Raw genomic sequence first — 17,613 nt, 5'->3', positions numbered from 1 at the left:
CAGAGGATGTGTTGTTTTATAAAGATAGGAACATTATACCATGTAAAATGTAATTGTATGTCCCTTTAATGCTACAAAGTCTAATTGATAAGTAAACACTGCTTGAGTTCATTCAAAGATCCATTGCTCTTTAGACTGGAGCTGGGAATCCTGGCTTTGTTTATGGAAAGGTCAACAAGAGCCTACAGACTTAGTAGCTCTTGTATTTTCCGTCCCTGGAGAGTTTATGTACATTGCAAATGACTGCCTTTGTTTCTTTATGCTTTTTTAAAAGTGTGACACACAAATTTGCAATAGATTGCATAATGTCTGAATTGCAATAGATTCTATAGTGTCTGAAATGCGATAGATTCCATAGTGTCTAAAATGTAACAGATATCGAGTGTATGCATATATAAACTTTTAATAATACGTATAATTATGTATTAGAACCTGCACATTAACACAAATTTCTGGCTGTATAACACTTTGATCATCACACTTTGGCATCATACTTTTTGATTGTCTCAAAAAGAAATCAGAACTGAATGCTAACAGCAGGATTTGAACCAATCAAATTGCTCAAAATTGTTTTCAAAAACCTTAGTCTGGCAGCTTTCTTTTTCCACAAGCTCAAATTTGCAAGGTTTGAATAAAATGCCTAACTGCACATTTCTTGATTAAACTTGCCAATAACATTGACTTTTGTGTCTTTGAGTACCTTTTGTTAACACGTTTACAAGCCTAAGCTCCCTTTGGGCTCAATTTTGGCCCAGCCCGTTTTTCGGCGCACTTACCGGAGATGCACCATTTTTCTCCGTTCAGAAGTGAGCTGAAAAATTTCCGGCCCACTTTGGCTGCTGTCCAGCCTCCTCCCTGTGGTTGCGCAGCATGGCCAGACGAGTCGGGTGGAGCCAGTGTCCTGCGCCGAAAACAATGCTGGGACGTCTGCACATGCGCAGTGGAGTTTCCGCGCATGCACAGTAGCTCCTCGCCCCCAGCCTCTCCGTGTCTTGCTGCAGCCGCTGTGTGGGACCCGATGCCGGCCAAATGTTGTTGTGAGTAGGAGTAGTTGATTTGAAGCTTTAATCACCTTAATCTTAGAAATCGCACCGGGAGGCCACTCGGCTAGGGCTAGGGGCGGACGGGCAGGAGAACTGATAGAAATCATCCAGGCAGGAGCACTATCGGTTCTCCTGCCCGTCCGCCCCTAGCCCTGGCTGAGTGGCTACCTGGTGCAATCGATCTCTTAGAAATCCCACCGATTTATTTGTTATTGAATGCTTATTAGTTTTTGTTTCCAAGGTTTAGTGCTTTGTAAGTCTTGATGCTTTAGGTGCAGGTCATCTCCACATCCCTTCCCTTCCCTATCCCAGGCCGAATGGCCTCCGATGTACCTACCTGCACTGATTTCTTAACTCTCTGCAAGGATTTTCTGAAGTGGCCACATATGCTGGCCTAAGAAGATTTGGAGTAACTATTAGCTAGCCAAAGTTGCCTAAATGGGCAGAACTGGTGTAGGTGACTGCTATTGAGGGAGTGCAGCGAAGGTTTACCAGACTGATTCCTGGGATGGCAGGACTGACATATGAAGAAAGACTGGATCGACTAGGCTTATATTCACTGGAATTTAGAAGAATGAGAGGGGATCTCATAGAAACACATAAAATACTGCCGGGATTGGACAGGTTAGATGCAGGAAGAATGTTCCTGATGTTGGGGAAGTCCAGAGCCAGGGGTCACAGCCTAAGGATAAGGGATAAGCCATTTAGGACCGAGATGAGGAGAAACTTCTTCACTCAGAGAATTGTGAACCTGTGGAATTCTCTACCACAGACAGTTGTTGAGGCCAGTTCGTTAGATATATTCAAAAGGGAGTTAGATGTGGCTCTTATGGCTAAAGGGATCAAGGGGTATGGAGAGAAAGCAGGAATGGGGTACTGAAGTTGCATGATCATATTGAATCATGGTGCAGGCTCGAAGGGCCGAATGGCCTACTCCTGCACCTACTTTCTATGTTTCAATGTAACGCCCCCCCTTGAGAAAAAAAAAGAAACAAAAAAAATCGTAACTAACTCACTTACACTGGTGCAAATTGAATGTTAAAAATGGGGATTTTTAAGTTATGCCAGAAAAACCAAGTTACTCCAAAAAAAACGGACCAACTCCTGGCCAAAATTGAGCTCAAAAGCCTGACTATGCAATTGATACTTTCCCCAGAGCAGTCACACTGCCAGCTCAAAACAGGTACCAACTACACCTGTACCCTGTAGTTCCCAGGACGCTGAAATCTGAATTTGTTCATAATTTTCAAGCATAATTTGTTACGTGAAATTTGCCTTTCTCCATACTGTAGAAAAATTTAGATTTTTTTCCACTCAATGATTTAAAAATCAGCTGGCGAATGAATTTTACAGGCCATTTTCAAGTAAAATTTTGCATTTCAACAATCAAGTGCTTAATTTTTAATTCAGAGTGAGAGAGCTTAGCTCCAAGAGAAGAACAAAGGTGATTACAGCGTCCGTGCTTTCTTTTCTTTGTTATGATCATTTTCAGAATTTCTCAATACAAATGTCAAAACTCGTCTTTGTCCAGGCTGCAACAGTATTTAGGTTTGTTTCTCCGAATGGTTTGCAAAACAGCTGGACTTGCTTTAGGAAGATTTTTTTGAGTAAATGTTTCACATGAAAACTATTATCTCTTTTTATACAAGAGAAACAGACATGAACACGAGAGCAAGACAAAGGGAATAATTAAAGAATTTTATTAAGAATTCAAAAATAGGTTATATCTGGAAAATGTAATTAAGCCGATGTGCGAGCTATTTATCCAACTGCAATGGGTAAGGTAAACAATGATTTATTTTTTTAGGAACCCATCAGAAAATACTTACTTCACTGTCTCTTTCACCAGAGCTGTGCTCTCTTATGCATGCCCACATGCAACAGAGTAGTGGCTGAGCTCATGAGCAATGGCACGGATATCGCTAGTAACATAATAAAAAGATGCAGAGAGTGCGTGCAGTAATGCGATTCCATTGACACTGTACAAATATGGTTTCTATTAGTTGTTTACAGAGCATTAAAACAATCATGGAGCCTATGGCTTAGATCCCCACTGCTGTTAATACTAATGTGCTGAGAGAACAGGAAATCACGTGAGATTGTGATGTTTGAAGTTTTGCAAACTAATGCAACATTGAACCAGTGAGAAAGATAGTAAAATTGCAACATGGATATGTTATTGCAGTGTATCTTAGCAATTTTAGTAATGTTTGAACTGTTAATGCTAGAAATGTCTACACAATTAGGTTATTAACATGATTTTAATATGCTTCATAGGTTAAGTAAGTCCATATAATTATTTTAAAAATTCACCTTTTCCATTTTGGCTGATTTTCAAAACACTTGAGTTAAAGTGTGTTTTTCCAGTTTGGTAGGTGGACGTGGAAACTGAATACAGGAAGTAGACTATGAAAAACAGATAATAGTGTAATTTGTGCTCGAATATACATCAAGTATACTTCTAAAATTGTTTTATTACATATACAGGTATAGATTTAATGATAGACAGCTGGAATACATATGCAACTTGTATTACAGGGTCTGAAGGTTCAGCCCAGTGAGCAAGAATTAAATTGTGTCAACTCATTAAAGTAAGGATCTATTCTTCCCTTTCATTGCTCCATAATGAATCACAAATAGTGATTCACTTAAAAGATCTAAATACTTTGACACAGAGTTTCAAACAACCAAACGGAGGAAATGACAGCTACATTGTTTATTTAAATGCAGCAAGGGCAGCATTTGAGCAATTGCTTCATTGACCGGACTGAGCAAAAGCTCCAAAAATGGAGTGGCAGTCCCTCTAGTTGCTTGGCTTAATTAATTTGTAAAGATAAACTTTTATTTTGATACCGCAAAATGGACTTGGAGGAGAAGGCTCTTTGAGTCATTTAATTTGATCCTCACCCTTCACCACTTATAATCTGTTCCCTCATATCCTGCGGTTTGGTGTGTCTGAGGTATTGTTCTAGATTTAATTATTCTACGGGTATTTTACAAATCTCCAAGACATCTACCAGGATCATGTCTCTTTTGGAGTCTGGAGCCGGAGGTTAACTAGTCATTCTGGTCAGCTTAATCCTCAAACACACTGGATCAGCCTAGTTGTTCTCCTCTTCACTGTCTCTCAGTCCTGAATGGAACAAGTGCTTAGGTTAATTAGCAGTCCCTGGCTGGGATCAGCTAATTTAATGTAGGCTAGCGATTGAGCCTGGTACTATATTTACTCCGTATATATCACCTAGTCACTGCCTTATCAGCTAAACCATTGGAGCAATAGAAAGGAGGCGTTTATCAGTTTAGACTGGATTTGAACCAAGATGTGAAAGGATAGTGTGCCAACCTGCTTCACAAGCGTTTTCCACGAGGCATTTTTAGTTTTCTTTTACAGTTTCATTGTTTTCCATTGCTAGAAAATTTCAGAAATTATCCATGTCTAAAATTGAGGAGTTACATCAGTGATGCAACCGGTTTGATCTTGAGGTCTTTTCCATTCTCCCAATAAACTGGCTTTTGGAGTTGGTTTTTAGTCAATGAAATGGCAATTTTTATGACGTTACTTCCACCCTCAAAATAGATGGTGGGAGCAGGAAAGCAAAAGGAAAAGGAGAAAAGTAACAAAGGTTAGGATAGAGTTTGTGTGTGTGTTAAACCTATCTGTATAATAAAATCAGTATGCGAATCATATGTTCCAGTGTAGAGATGGGTAAACATCACCTATGGGGTTTCCCTGTTGAAATGTCAATAGTTTGCAATCTCCATTCCCTGCAATGTGTGCATGTGTCCGCTCAATAGGATTTTACATTGTAAAGTGAGCAACAAGTTGCCACCATGGTCCAATCACACTCTCGTGTTAGAGGAAGCTTGAGATTCCACATATCCACCTCACAATCACCATGGCAGCTTCGGAGCCTCAACTTTCCCAGACTACAGCTATTATTGGAGCTTGGGTGAAATAGGTTCCACTGCCCATTAACCTGTTCCTTCTAAATTTTTACTACTCCGTTAATGGATTTTTTTCTGTACTTTACAAATTCTAAATAATCGAAAGTCCAAGATTGGGTCCTTGGGGCCCATCCCAGCTGCTCTCCTCCTTGATTCCTGGCTCCTGCTGCTCTCAAATTGTGGAATAAAAAAAAAATTAAACATAGTGTAAGATAACAAACATGATGGGTGGGAAAGCAAATTGTGTGGAGGATACAAAAAATCTGCAAAGGGATATAGACAAGCTAAGTGGGCAAAATTTTGGCAGATGGAGTATAAAGTGGAAAAATGTGAGATTATCCACTTTGGCAGAAAAAATAGAAAAGCAAATTATAATTTAAATGGAGAAAAATTACAAAATGCTGCAGTACAGAGAGGCCTGGGGGTCCTCGTGCATGAAACACAACAAGTTAGTATGCAGGTACAGCAAGTAATCAGGAAAGCAAATGGAATGTTGCCTTTATTGCAAGGGGGATAGAATATAAAAGCAGAGAAGTCCTGCTTCAACTGTACATGATATTGGTGATGTCGGACCTAGAGTACTGCGTACAGTTTTGGTCTCCTTATTTAAGCATTGGAGGCTGTTCAGAGAAGGTTCACTAGGTTGATTCTGGAGATGAGGGGGTTGACTTATGAAGATAGGTTAAGTAAGTTGGGTCTATACTCATTGGAGTTCAGAAGAATGAGAGGTGATCTTATCAAAACATATAAGATAATGAGGGGGCTCGACAAGGTGGATGCAGAGAGGATATTTCCACTCATAAGGGAAACTAAAACTAGGGGGCATAATTTCACAATAAAACTGAGATGAGGAGGAGTTTCTTCTCTGAGGGTTGTAAATCTATGGAATTCTCTGCCCCAGAGAGCTGTGGAGGCTGGGTCATTGAATATATTTAAGGTGGAGGTAGACAGATTTTTGAGCGAGAAGGGAATAAAGACTTGGGGAGCGGGCAGGGAAGTGGAGCTGAGTCCATGATCAGATCAGCCATGATCTTATTAAATGGCGGAGAAGGTTCGAGGGGCCAAATGGCCTACTAGTTCTTATGTTCTTAAGATAGAATGAACTGATTACATTCTCTTACTGGTTTTGAATTATGATCTATAAACTCCAGAAAATGGATTAAGCTGAGGAGCACACACACACACACACACGCACGTGTGTGCACGCGCACACACAACACCCCCCCACAAACACACGCACACACAACCACACCCCACCACCCCCACAAACACACGCACACAACACCCTCCCCACATGTGCACACACATGTATTCCCCTCATCTTAATTTGAGTTTTTGTTTTAAAACAACGTTGAATTTTTAAAGCAAATATAGCCTCTCATTATCACCTTTATCGTCTTCTGATTTTTGCTGCTGGTTAAAATTTGTAAATGTTTTAATTACTGACACCTGTGAAATAGCAAGAGAGAGGCCACTTCCAGGAACCAATCACATAACACCAAACTTAATGTTTGCAGAAATCTCTTACAAAGTTATGGCGCATCCAGATCTAATATGTCCAGACCTACCCATTGCTGTAAGGCCCATGCCTTCCCCCTTCCCTTATTATTGCCAGACACCAGGAATCCACCAGTGAGTAAAACCTCATAGTCCAATCCTGGTTTCCAAAGCTCAGGTTTTTCCTCCACAGTTCTGGAAAACCCTAGGTTTCTCCTCCATAGTGATACAAGATCAAATCTCCCAAGGTGCTAAATTCCAATAGCCTCACAACTCTGCTGTCAAGCTTCAAGGTCCCCAACCGAGTGCTGCATAATGCAGAATCGGCCCAAGTGCAGAGAAGCCTCTTCCCCTACCCAATGCTAGATATATAATTCCAACTCTACATCTTACATTCTATTATATTGTATATTCTCTGCTTTAAAATTACTTGTAAGTTGCATACTTGCTTCCCATAACACTCAGTGTTTTGGATGAGCTGGTTTATGGCGAATGGAGGCTAGTCAAGAGAGTATTGGAATAGTGTTATGGAGGTGGAAGTAGATGGTCTTTGTAATGGAGAGGATGTGTGCTGAGAAGCTCAGCAGGAGTCAAATAGGATGCCGAGGTTGTACACCGTCTGGGTCAGCCTGAGACAATGACTGGGGAGGGAACGGAATTGGTGGCAAGTGTCGAGAGTTTATGGCTGAAAATGATGGCTTTGGTCATCAGTGCTAAACTGGAGGAAATTGTTGCTCATGCAGTCTGATTTCTTTCCCTTTTTTATTCGTTCCTGGGATATGGGAGTCACTGGCAACGCCAACATTAATTGCTCGTGAAAAGGTGGTGGTGAGCCACCACCTTGAACCGCTGGAGTCTGTGTGGTGAAGGTACTCCCGTGGTGCTGTTAGGAAAGGAGTTCCAGGATTTTGACCTATTGACTATGAAGGAACAGCGATATATTTCCAAGTCAGAATGGTGACTTGGAGGTGATGGTGTACCTGGCCTGCTACCTTCAGGGATCTGTGAACCTGCACTCCAAGGTTCCTTTGTTCCTCTACACTTTTTAGTGTCAAACCATTTAGTGTGTATTCCCTTGCATTGTTAGACCTCCCCAAATGCATTACCTCAAACTTATCCAGATTCATTTCCATTTGCCACTGATCTGCCCACCTAACCAGTACATTGATATCTTCCTGCAGTCCGCAGCTTTCTTCTTCATTATCAACCACGCAGCCTATTTTAGTTTCATCTGCAAACTTCTTAATCATTCCCCTGACATTCAAGTCCATGTCATTAATATATACCACAAAACGCAAGGGACCCAGCACTGACCTTGCGGAACCCCACTAGATACAGCCTTCCAGTCACAAAAACACCCAACAACCATTACCCTTTGCTTTCTGCCTCTGAGCCAACTTGCCACTTTGCCCTGGATCCCATGGGCTTCTACTTTTGTGACCAGTCTGCCAGGTGGGACCTTATCAAAAGCTTTGCTAAAATCTATATACACTACATCATACGCACTGCTCTCATTGACCCTCCTGGTTACCTCCTTGAAAAAAATAATCAAGTTAGTCAGACATGACCTTCCCTTAACAAATTCATGCTGACTGTCCTTGATTAATCCATGTCTTTCCATGTTAAGATTTACCCTGTCCCTCAGGATTTTTCCCAATAATTTTCCCACCACTGAGGTTAGGCTGACTGGCCTATAATTACTTGGTCTATCCCTTTCTCCCTTTTTAAACAAAGGTGCAACATTAGCAGTCCTCTAGCAGCACACCTGACGCCAGAGAGGACGGAAATGATGGCCAGAACTTCTGCTATTTCCTCTTTTGCTTCTCTTAACAGCCTGGGACACGTTTCATCTGGGCCTGGGGATTTATCCACTTTCAAAGCTGCTAAGCCCCTTAATACTTCCTCATAGAAACATAAAAATATAGAAAATAGGTGCAGGAGTAGGCCATTCGGCCCTTCGAGCCTGCACCACCATTCAATAAGATCATGGCTGATCATTCTTCCAGTACCCCTTTCCTGCTTTCTCTCCATACCCCTTGATCCCTTTAGCCATAAGGGCCATATCTAACTCCCTCTTGAATATATCCAATGAACTGGCATCAACAACACTCTGCGGCAGGGAATTCCACAGGTTAACAACTCTCTGAGTGAAGAAGTTTCTCCTCATCTCAGTCCTAAATGGCCTGCCCCTTATCCTAAGACTGTGTCCCCTGGTTCTGGACTTCCCCAACATCGGGAACATTCTTCCCGCATCTAGCCTGTCCAGTCCCGTCAGAATCTTATATGTTTCTATGAGATCTCCTCTCATCCTTCTAAACTCCAGTGAATAAAGGCCCAGTTGATCCAGTCTCTCCTCATATGTCAGTCCAGCCATCCCTGGAATCAGTCTGGTGAACCTTCACTCCACTCCCTCAATAGCAAGAACGTCCTTCCTCAGATTAGGAGACCAAAACTGAACACAATATTCCAGGTGGGGCCTCACCAAGGCCCTGTACAACTGCAGAAAGACTTCCCTGCTCCTATACTCAAATCCCGTTGCTACGAAGGCCAACATACCATTTGCCTTCGTCACCGCCTGCTGTACCTGCATGCCAACTTTCAATGACACCCAGGTCTCGATGCACCTCCCCTTTTCCTAATCTGCCGCCATTCAGATAATATTCTGCCTCCGTGTTTTTGCCCCCAAAATGGATAACCTCACATTTATCCACATTATACTGCATCTGCCATGTATTTGCCCACTCGCCTAACCTGTCCCAGTCACCCTGCAGCCTCTTAGTGTCCTCTTCACAGTTCACACCGCCAGCAAGTTTAGTGTCATCTGCAAACGTGGAGATATTACACTCAATTCCATCATCTAAATCATTAATGTATATTGTAAAGAGCTGGGGTCCCAGCACTGAGCCCTGCGGCACTCCACTAGTCACTGCCTGCCATTCTGAAAAGGACCCGTTAATCCGACTCTCTGCTTCCTGTCTGCCAACCAGTTCTCTATCCACGTCAGTACATTACCCCCAATACCATGTGCTTTGATTTTGCACACCAATCTCCTGTGTGGGACTTTGTTAAAAGCCTTTTGAAAGTCCAAATACACCACATCTGCTGGTTCTCCCTTGTCCACTCTACTAGTTACATCCTCACAAAATTCCAGAAGATTTGTCAAACATGATTTCCCTTTCATAAATCCATGCTGACTTGGACCAATCCTATCACTGCTCTCCAAATGCGCTGCTATTTCATCCTTAATGATTGATTCCAACATTTTCCCCACCACCGATGTCAGGCTTAACCGGTCTATAATTACCCGTTTTCTCTCTCCCTCCTTTGTTAAAAAGTGGTGTTACATTAGCAACCCTCCCGTCCATAGGAACTGATCCAGAGTCGATAGACTGTTGGAAAATGATCACCAGTGCATCCACTATTCCTGTGGCCACTTCCTTAAGTACTCTGGGATGTAGACTATCAGGCCCCGGGGATTTATCGGCCTTCAATCCCATCAATTTCCCTAACACAATTTCCCGCCTAATAAGGATATCCTTCAGTTCCTCCTCCTCACTCGACTCTCGGTCCCCTAGTACATCTGGAAGGTTATTTGTGTCTTCCTTTGTGAAGACAGAACCAAAGTACGTGTCCAACTGGTCTGCCTCTCTCTCTTTGTTTATCTCATCTAATATTTCACACTCTTCCTTCCTCATTGCAAAGTCTACATTGACCCTCTCTTTTGCAAAAACAGATGCAAAGTATTCATTAAGAATCAAAGGCACGCTTTCTGCCTTGACACACAGATTTCCTTTATGATCTCTAATAGGCCCCACTTTTTCTCTCGTTATCATCTTGCTCTTAATGTATTTCTAAAACATTTTTGAGTCTCTTGCCTAACAAAAATCTATCAGTCTTCATTTTGAAGTTTTCAATTGACCCCCAGCCTCAACAATGTTTTAGGGGAGAGAGATCCAGATTTCCACGACCCTTTTGTGTGAAGAAGTGCTTCCTGACATTTCCCCTGAATAGCCTAGCTCTAATTTTAAGGTTATGCACCCTTGTTTGGGACTTCCCACTAGATAAAATAATTTCTCTTGATCTGTCCTATCAAATACTTCAAACATCTTAAACACCTCAGTTAGATCACCCTTTATACTTAGATACTCTAGCGAATACAAGCCGAGTTTGTGTAACCTGTCCTCATAATTTAACCCTTTTAACTCTGGTATTCTGGTGAATCTGTGTTGCACTCCCTCGAAGGCCAATATATCCTTCCTGAGGTGAGGTGCTAAAAGAAGTTCAGGTTGTAAATTGTTTAAAAGCATTAGGTCATTGACCCGAAACGTTAACTCTGTTTCTCTCTCCACAGATGCTGCCTGACCTGCTGAGTATTTCCAGCATTTTCTGTTTTCGTATGAAATAAATTGACTAGTTGTTTTAACCTTGCCCATTGATCTGACATTGTGGCAGTTACTTCCTTTCAGAATAGGCCAGAGAATATAATGAGCATTCAATGTGATTTTTAGTGTGGTCATGCCATGGTTGAGGGGTAATTGTTAGTCCTGTGGCACACAATGTCGCTTATATTGATAGGAGTTTAAGTTCATAAAAGACTACTTATATGCTATGGAGACTACCTCTCTACTATGACATTTGATTAATAATATTGGGAGAAAACCTAAATTGTAACCAAGATGATCATTTGCTTAGGGATTTTAACTAAAAATTTTTGTTTGAAGAAGAAATGTAACATTTGTAAGTTGTTTGTGAATTTACACTAGATCTGGCATCTTGGGTTAGAACTATGCCAGTTTAAGGAGCTGTAGCTCAATGCACAATTGCTTGAAGCTTGATTCTCTTTAAGCTACAGAGAAAAAGCACAATATATATCATTGCCTCTGTCTTTTTTCTCTTGAGAGGAGATTCGCCATTCAGACTTGATTTATTAATCAAATTATTCTAGAGAATTACAGTATGATTAACTTGAGCATTTGTTTTGATTTTCTTTTATCTTATTTCTGTGTTTTATTATTAAGAATCATTGAAAGAAAGACTTGCATTTATATAGCGCCTTTCACGACCACCGGATGACTTAAAGCGCTTTACAATGAAGTGTAGTCACTGTTGTAATTGTCTACAACAATGTTCGTGCCGGCATGGATAATTTGCCGATTCTCACAGTCTAAGGGGGGCTGAATTAACATCAGATAGTACTATCTATCATTGACCCAAGCTGCTTCAGCTGCAGGGATTTTCATTCTATTTCTCATACTTTTGGACATACTTTTGGACACCGTACAGGTTGAACCTCTCTTATCCGGCACTCCTTTATCCGGCACCACCCCTTGTCCGTCATCATTCCCGTCCACTGAGTGGCACATGCGCCGAACGCAGCCGGTCAAAATCCTTCCTTCCCTGCCGATTCGCCCTGTTGGAACTCCTGGAGCCACAGCCTTCGGGCCGGCCGCTCCTCCCCACAATGCTCCCTCTGGGGGGTTGGGCCGGCAGACCGGCTCCTAGGGCCAGCCGCTCCTCTACTCAGCGCTCCCTCTAGGGCGTTGGGCTGCGTGCTCGGGCCGTGCCGTCACTTCGGGGCCCGCTGACTCTTCGGGGCCTGCCGGCCCGCTGACACCGGGGCCCGCTCGGGCCGCTGACCTCCCCCCACCCCTCACCCTGGGCTGATGACCGTCCCTCATTCAGCACAGGCCAGGTCCCGAGGGTTCCGGATAAGGAAGGTTCAACCTGTAATTCCTCCAAGGCCTTCTGCTAAATTATTTCAACACTTACAATTTGAATAAAATTTTAGAAGCTATAAACAGACATTAAATAAATAAAGTTAAAGTTCAGACCAATTCTTTGAATTGATTAGCTTATTTTAAAGGATTGTCGTAAGGAGTTAAAAAAAAACATGGCATTTTTACTACATATGTCTTAAACAATTGGTTACAAATTATGATGTTGATTTGGGTTTTTTAAGTTTTTAAAAAATATATATTTTCCCATTGGCAGCTTTCTCAGTGCTGACTGGTTCTGCTTCTACTAATTTGCTCCCTCTATTTCAACCCCAGCTCTGGGCTCTTGTTCCACATCACAAATCCTAGAATGTGCCACTTCCTCCCTTACACTGGCCCATGTATTTCAGTGGGTGGGTGGTGGATGCTGACTGTTACTTGCTTTTAAACTGTTTGACATTGAAATCTACCTTGGAATGATTCAGCAGAAAAAGCGGCAAGACCAGATAACGATAAATAACAGCTATCTCTGGTATTTGATAAACACAACTCTTAACTTTCCCACAATGAATTTCATAAACAGTCTGACCAGGTGGTTAGGGTGGGGTTGCAAGATGATGGCAGGATTGTGATGGTCTGTAGTTTGATTGAAGTGTTTCTGGGGTGCTTGGATTCATCTGAAGGCAGTTTCAAGATTACACTGTTAGAAAAAGAGTTGGACTCAGAAATACTGAGACGATAATTAAGGAGTGAGAGTCGTAGGAGCGAAAGAGCTAGATGGTATGGAAGACTAACAGTTATTGAAAGGAGGACAAATAATTGGAGGGTAGGGACTGAGGAGAGGAGCATTTTAATTTTTGCACAGTAATGTCATGGGAGATCAACAAATAAAAGCTTAAGAGGCCCAGTCGTCCTGTTCCTTTTTTAATGGTTAATCGCGCATATATACCTGTCATTTACTCTCAATTTCTTCTTTCTCCAGAAAGCATCAATTGTCTCTCGAATACTTTGCACTGTTGGGTTTCAGTGGCCTACCCTGGTAACTTATTCCATAACTCTACTTGTCTTTGGATGAAAACGTTAAGCCTGGTTTCCCCTTTTACTTCCAACTTTTTAATTTTTCACTTGTGTCTCGGTTTTTGAATCCTTCAGTGGTCATTTTTTGCGGATTAGTTTTGTTAGTTCCCTTATTCTTGAAAGCTTCAATTAGATCAGCTCAACTCAAACTCCTTTTCTCATGCAAACAAGCTCAAGTACTTCAACCTTTCAGAATTTACAGTTCTGATACCTCGAAGACTTTACTCATCTCTGTACTATCTTGACAGTAATATCATTGCTATGCTGTGACCAGAACTGATGTACTACTCCTATTGGGGTTTTGCTAATGCCATATCCACTTTAATGTAAATAATGATCTAGAGCTGTTGTCTAGCAAATAATATCCTTTCAATGAACAGAAGACCAGACTGTACACACTACTCCTGATAAATTCTTGCCTATGCCTTTTTGAGAATAATGGAAATAATTACCTAGAATAGATTGCATGTCATTCATCCGGTAACATTTGCAGAGATAGAATCATGTATTATTATGCTACTGCAGACAAACCAAAATAAAACCTAGTGTAGCAGCATTAGCTTTGTTAGAATTTTTTGAAGTAGACTAAACAATCTTGCTGCTTCATCCGTTTTTGCAGAAGTATCAGCTATGTGGGGATTATGGCCTCCTGTCTTTGTCACATTCATCAATTCAGATTTACAGACCTTGAAATAAAACTATTATAAGATGTGTTATTTTGTCGTCCAACTTTCCAGTAGCATAGGTCCTGTGCATTTAGCAGCAGCATAGAGATAAACTTAGTGGATTTTGTATGTTTGTCGGCTTAGAAGACCCATTTTTACTGGATCCTCCTGACTCTGGTTAGTCTACCTGGGATCAATGATTATGCTGTTCTTGTACAGCTGCACATTTAGTGTAATACAACCTCACACATGCACACTGACCAAACTACTATGGCCAGACTGCATGTGTGAAATGAAGAACTCTTGATTTGCAAGAAGACTGACTGCAAAAGGAAGAGTGGTGCATTTAACTAACACTCTCAAACCCTAAGCTGCTTTATAAAAGTAGCTACATCATCATAGGCAGTTCCTCGAAATCGAGGAAGACTTGCTTCCACTCTAAAAGTGAGTTCTCAGGTGACTATACAGTCCAATACGGGAATTACAGTCTCTGTCACAGGTGGGTCGTTGAAGGAAAGGGTGAGTGGGACTGGTTTGCTGCACGCTCCTTCCGCTGCCTGCACTTGTTTTTTGCATGCTCTCGGCGACTAGACTCGAGGTGCTCTGCGCCCTCCCGGATGCACTTCCTCCACTTAGGGTGGTCTTTGGCCAGGGACTCCCAGGTGTCGGTGGGGATGTTGCACTTAATCAAGGAGTCTTTGAGGGTGTCCTTGAAACGTTTTCTCTGCCCACCTGGGGCTCGCTTGTCGTGTAGGAGTTCCGACTGGAGCGCTTGCTTTGGGAGTCTTGTGTCGGGCATGCGAACAAGTGGCCCGCCCAACGGAGCTGGTTGAGTGTGGTCAGTGCAGCTACAGTTGCTTGTACAACATCAGTTTAATGGACCTGCATGAAGAAAGCAATTTGATTATTTTAAAGTTTAACTCCAATAGAAACATGGATCATTCAGTCCATAGTATCCTCTCAAGCTTTTAGATGTTGGTTTCAGAACCACACTGGCAGTGACCTAGTGGCATGCTACTTTGTTTCTCAGATTAGAAATGGAGAGTGACACAGGATATTTGAAAAAAGAAGGGTGAAATTTCTGAAAACCTTTGGGAGAAAATTCAGAATTAAGTTTTCCCTTAAGTTTCATGCCCCCTTCAAAATAACATACATGATCTGTTTCTTTAATCACTATATTATCATCATCATAGGCAGTCCCTTGGAATCGAGGAAGACTTGCTTCCACTCCCAAAGTGAGTTCTTTGAAGGCTGAACAGTCCGATACGAGAGCCACAGACCATGTTACAAGCGGGACAGATATTCGTCAAGGGAAGGGGTCGGTGGGGCCGGTTTGCCGCGCGCTCCTTCCACTGCCTGTGCTTGGCCTCTTCATGATCTTTGCGTTGAGACTCAGAGCTCAACGCCCTCCCAGATGTACTTTCTCCACCTCGGGCAGTCTTCGGCCAGGGTCTCCCAGGTGTCAGTGGTGATGTCGCACTTTACCAGGGAGGCTTTGAGGGTGTACTTATAATGTTTCTGCTGTCCTCCTTTGGCTCGTTTACCATGACGGAGCTCCGCATAAAGCATTTGCTTAGGGAGTCTCATTTCTGGCATGCGAACTATGTGGCCGGCCCAGCGGAGCTAATCGAGTGTGGTCAGTGCTTCACTACTGGGGATGTTAGCCTGATCGAGGACATTGATATTGGTGCCCCTGTTCTCCCAGGGGATTTGCAGGATCTTGCAGAGACGTCGTTGGTGATATATCTCCAGCGGCTTGAGGTGCCTTCTATACATTATCCATGCCTCAGATCCATACAGGAGGGCAGGTGTTATTACAGCCCTGTAGACCATGAGCTTGGTGGTAGATTTGAGGGCCTGGTCTTCAAACACTCTTTTCCTCATACGGGCGAAGGCTGCACTGGCGCACTGGAGGCGATATTGAATCTCCGCATCAATGTCTGCCATTGTTGATAAGAGGCTCCCAAGATATGGGAAATGGTCCACGTTGTCCAGGGCCGCACCGTGGATCTTGATGATTGGAGGGCAGTGCTGTGTGGTGGTGACAGGCTGGTGGAGGACCTTTGTCTTACGGATGTTAAGCGTAAGGCCCATGCTTTCATATGCCTCAGTGAATACATTGACTATATCCTGGAGTTCAGCCTCTAAATGTGCGCAGACGCAGGCGTCGTCCGCATACTGCAGCTCAATGACAGAGGTTGGGGTGATCTTGGACCTGGCTTGGAGGCGACGTAGGTTAAACAGCTTCCCACTGGTTCTGTAGTTTAGTTCCACTCCAGCGGGGAGCTTGTTGATTGCGAGGTGGAGCATGGCGGCGAGGAAGATTGAGAAGAGGGTTGGAGCGATGACGCAGCCCTGTTTGACCCCAGTCCGGATGTGGATTGGGTCTGTAATGGATCCGTTGGTAACGATCACGGCCTGCATGTCATCGTGAAGCAGACGAAGCACTATATTATGAAATGAGTGTTGGAATGTTTTCAAATTTCCACTAAGGTAACTGAAATGCACATTGTCAGAATTCTAACTGTACTTGCAAAAGACTAGTTATGTAGAATAAATTAATTTCAGAATATATCTGATGTAACACGAGGATTTTGATCAGGTACATGGTACTGAATTTTTAATTTGTATGCAATTTAATAATGACTAAATTAAATAAAAGTGAGTTTCTAATAGAAGCAGAGAAAGAAAGCGTTTGCATTTATGTAGTGTCTTTCACATCCTCTGGACATCCTAAAGCACTTCACAGCCAATGAAATATTTTTGAGATGTAGTCGCTGTTGTAATGTAGGGAATGCGGCAGTCAATTTGCACACAGCAAGGTCCCAGAAATGGCAATGAGACAAGTGGCCAGATTATCTGTTTTAGTGGTGTTGACTGAGGGATAAATGTTGACTAGGACCATGGGAAAACTCCCCTGTTTCTCTTCAGATAGTGTCATGGAATATTTTGCGTCCGCCTGAGAGGGCAGATGGGGCCTCAGTTTGACGTCTCATTCAAAAGACAGCAACTCCAACAGTGCTGTTCTCCCTCTGTACTGCAGTGGAGAGTCTCAGACTAAATTATGTACGCAAGTTTCTGGAGTGGGTCCTTTTGACTCACTGAGATTACTACCACTGAGCCAAGGCTGAAAAAGTATGTGTACATTATTCATGTTATATGTATGTTATTTAATTGCAAACAAACTTTACTTAACATTGTAATGCAAACATTGTCATGACAGTATTATTGGAAGGGTTCTAAAGTTTTGAAGTAATAGTTTCTGAGTAGAAAAAATATGTGAATTTGGAATTGTAGATGTTTCAGCACAGGAGGTGGTAATTTGCTCATCAGTACTAGTTCTGATTCAGAACTATGTATCCTTTTCTAATTCATTTTCCCTTTATATCCGTATTCTGCCAACCGGTTGGATTTATTAATTGGGTGGTTGCAGTTACTTCAACTAAAATATTTTCCAGTTTGCTGGAAGATCTGTCATGTTGACCTATCATATATTCAATTAAGACAGCTGGTGATCTTTTCTCTAATGGCTTGTTAATTTTCAAAGTGTGTCCACCATTGCCTATTACTTGGGTAGATGGAAACTTTGATTAGGAGAGGATTTTTTTCCACTTTTTAAAAAAAAAAACAGGGTGCTTGCAAAATCAATGTGATATTTGTCCTGTCGCATTT

The 17,613-nt window shown here is 42.2% G+C and overlaps 1 protein-coding gene across 8 annotated transcripts in view; it reads left to right on the top strand.

The window, feature by feature from the left end:
* mark3a (MAP/microtubule affinity-regulating kinase 3a) overlaps positions 1-17,613 on the top strand; it is a 224,857-nt gene that overhangs the window by 17,995 nt on the left and 189,249 nt on the right. The window lies entirely within an intron of this gene.

Source organism: Pristiophorus japonicus, chromosome 4, assembly GCF_044704955.1.
Source record: "Pristiophorus japonicus isolate sPriJap1 chromosome 4, sPriJap1.hap1, whole genome shotgun sequence".
In the NCBI taxonomy this organism is placed as follows: Eukaryota; Metazoa; Chordata; class Chondrichthyes; family Pristiophoridae; genus Pristiophorus; species Pristiophorus japonicus.
This window is presented reverse-complemented; position numbering and strand designations above follow the sequence as displayed.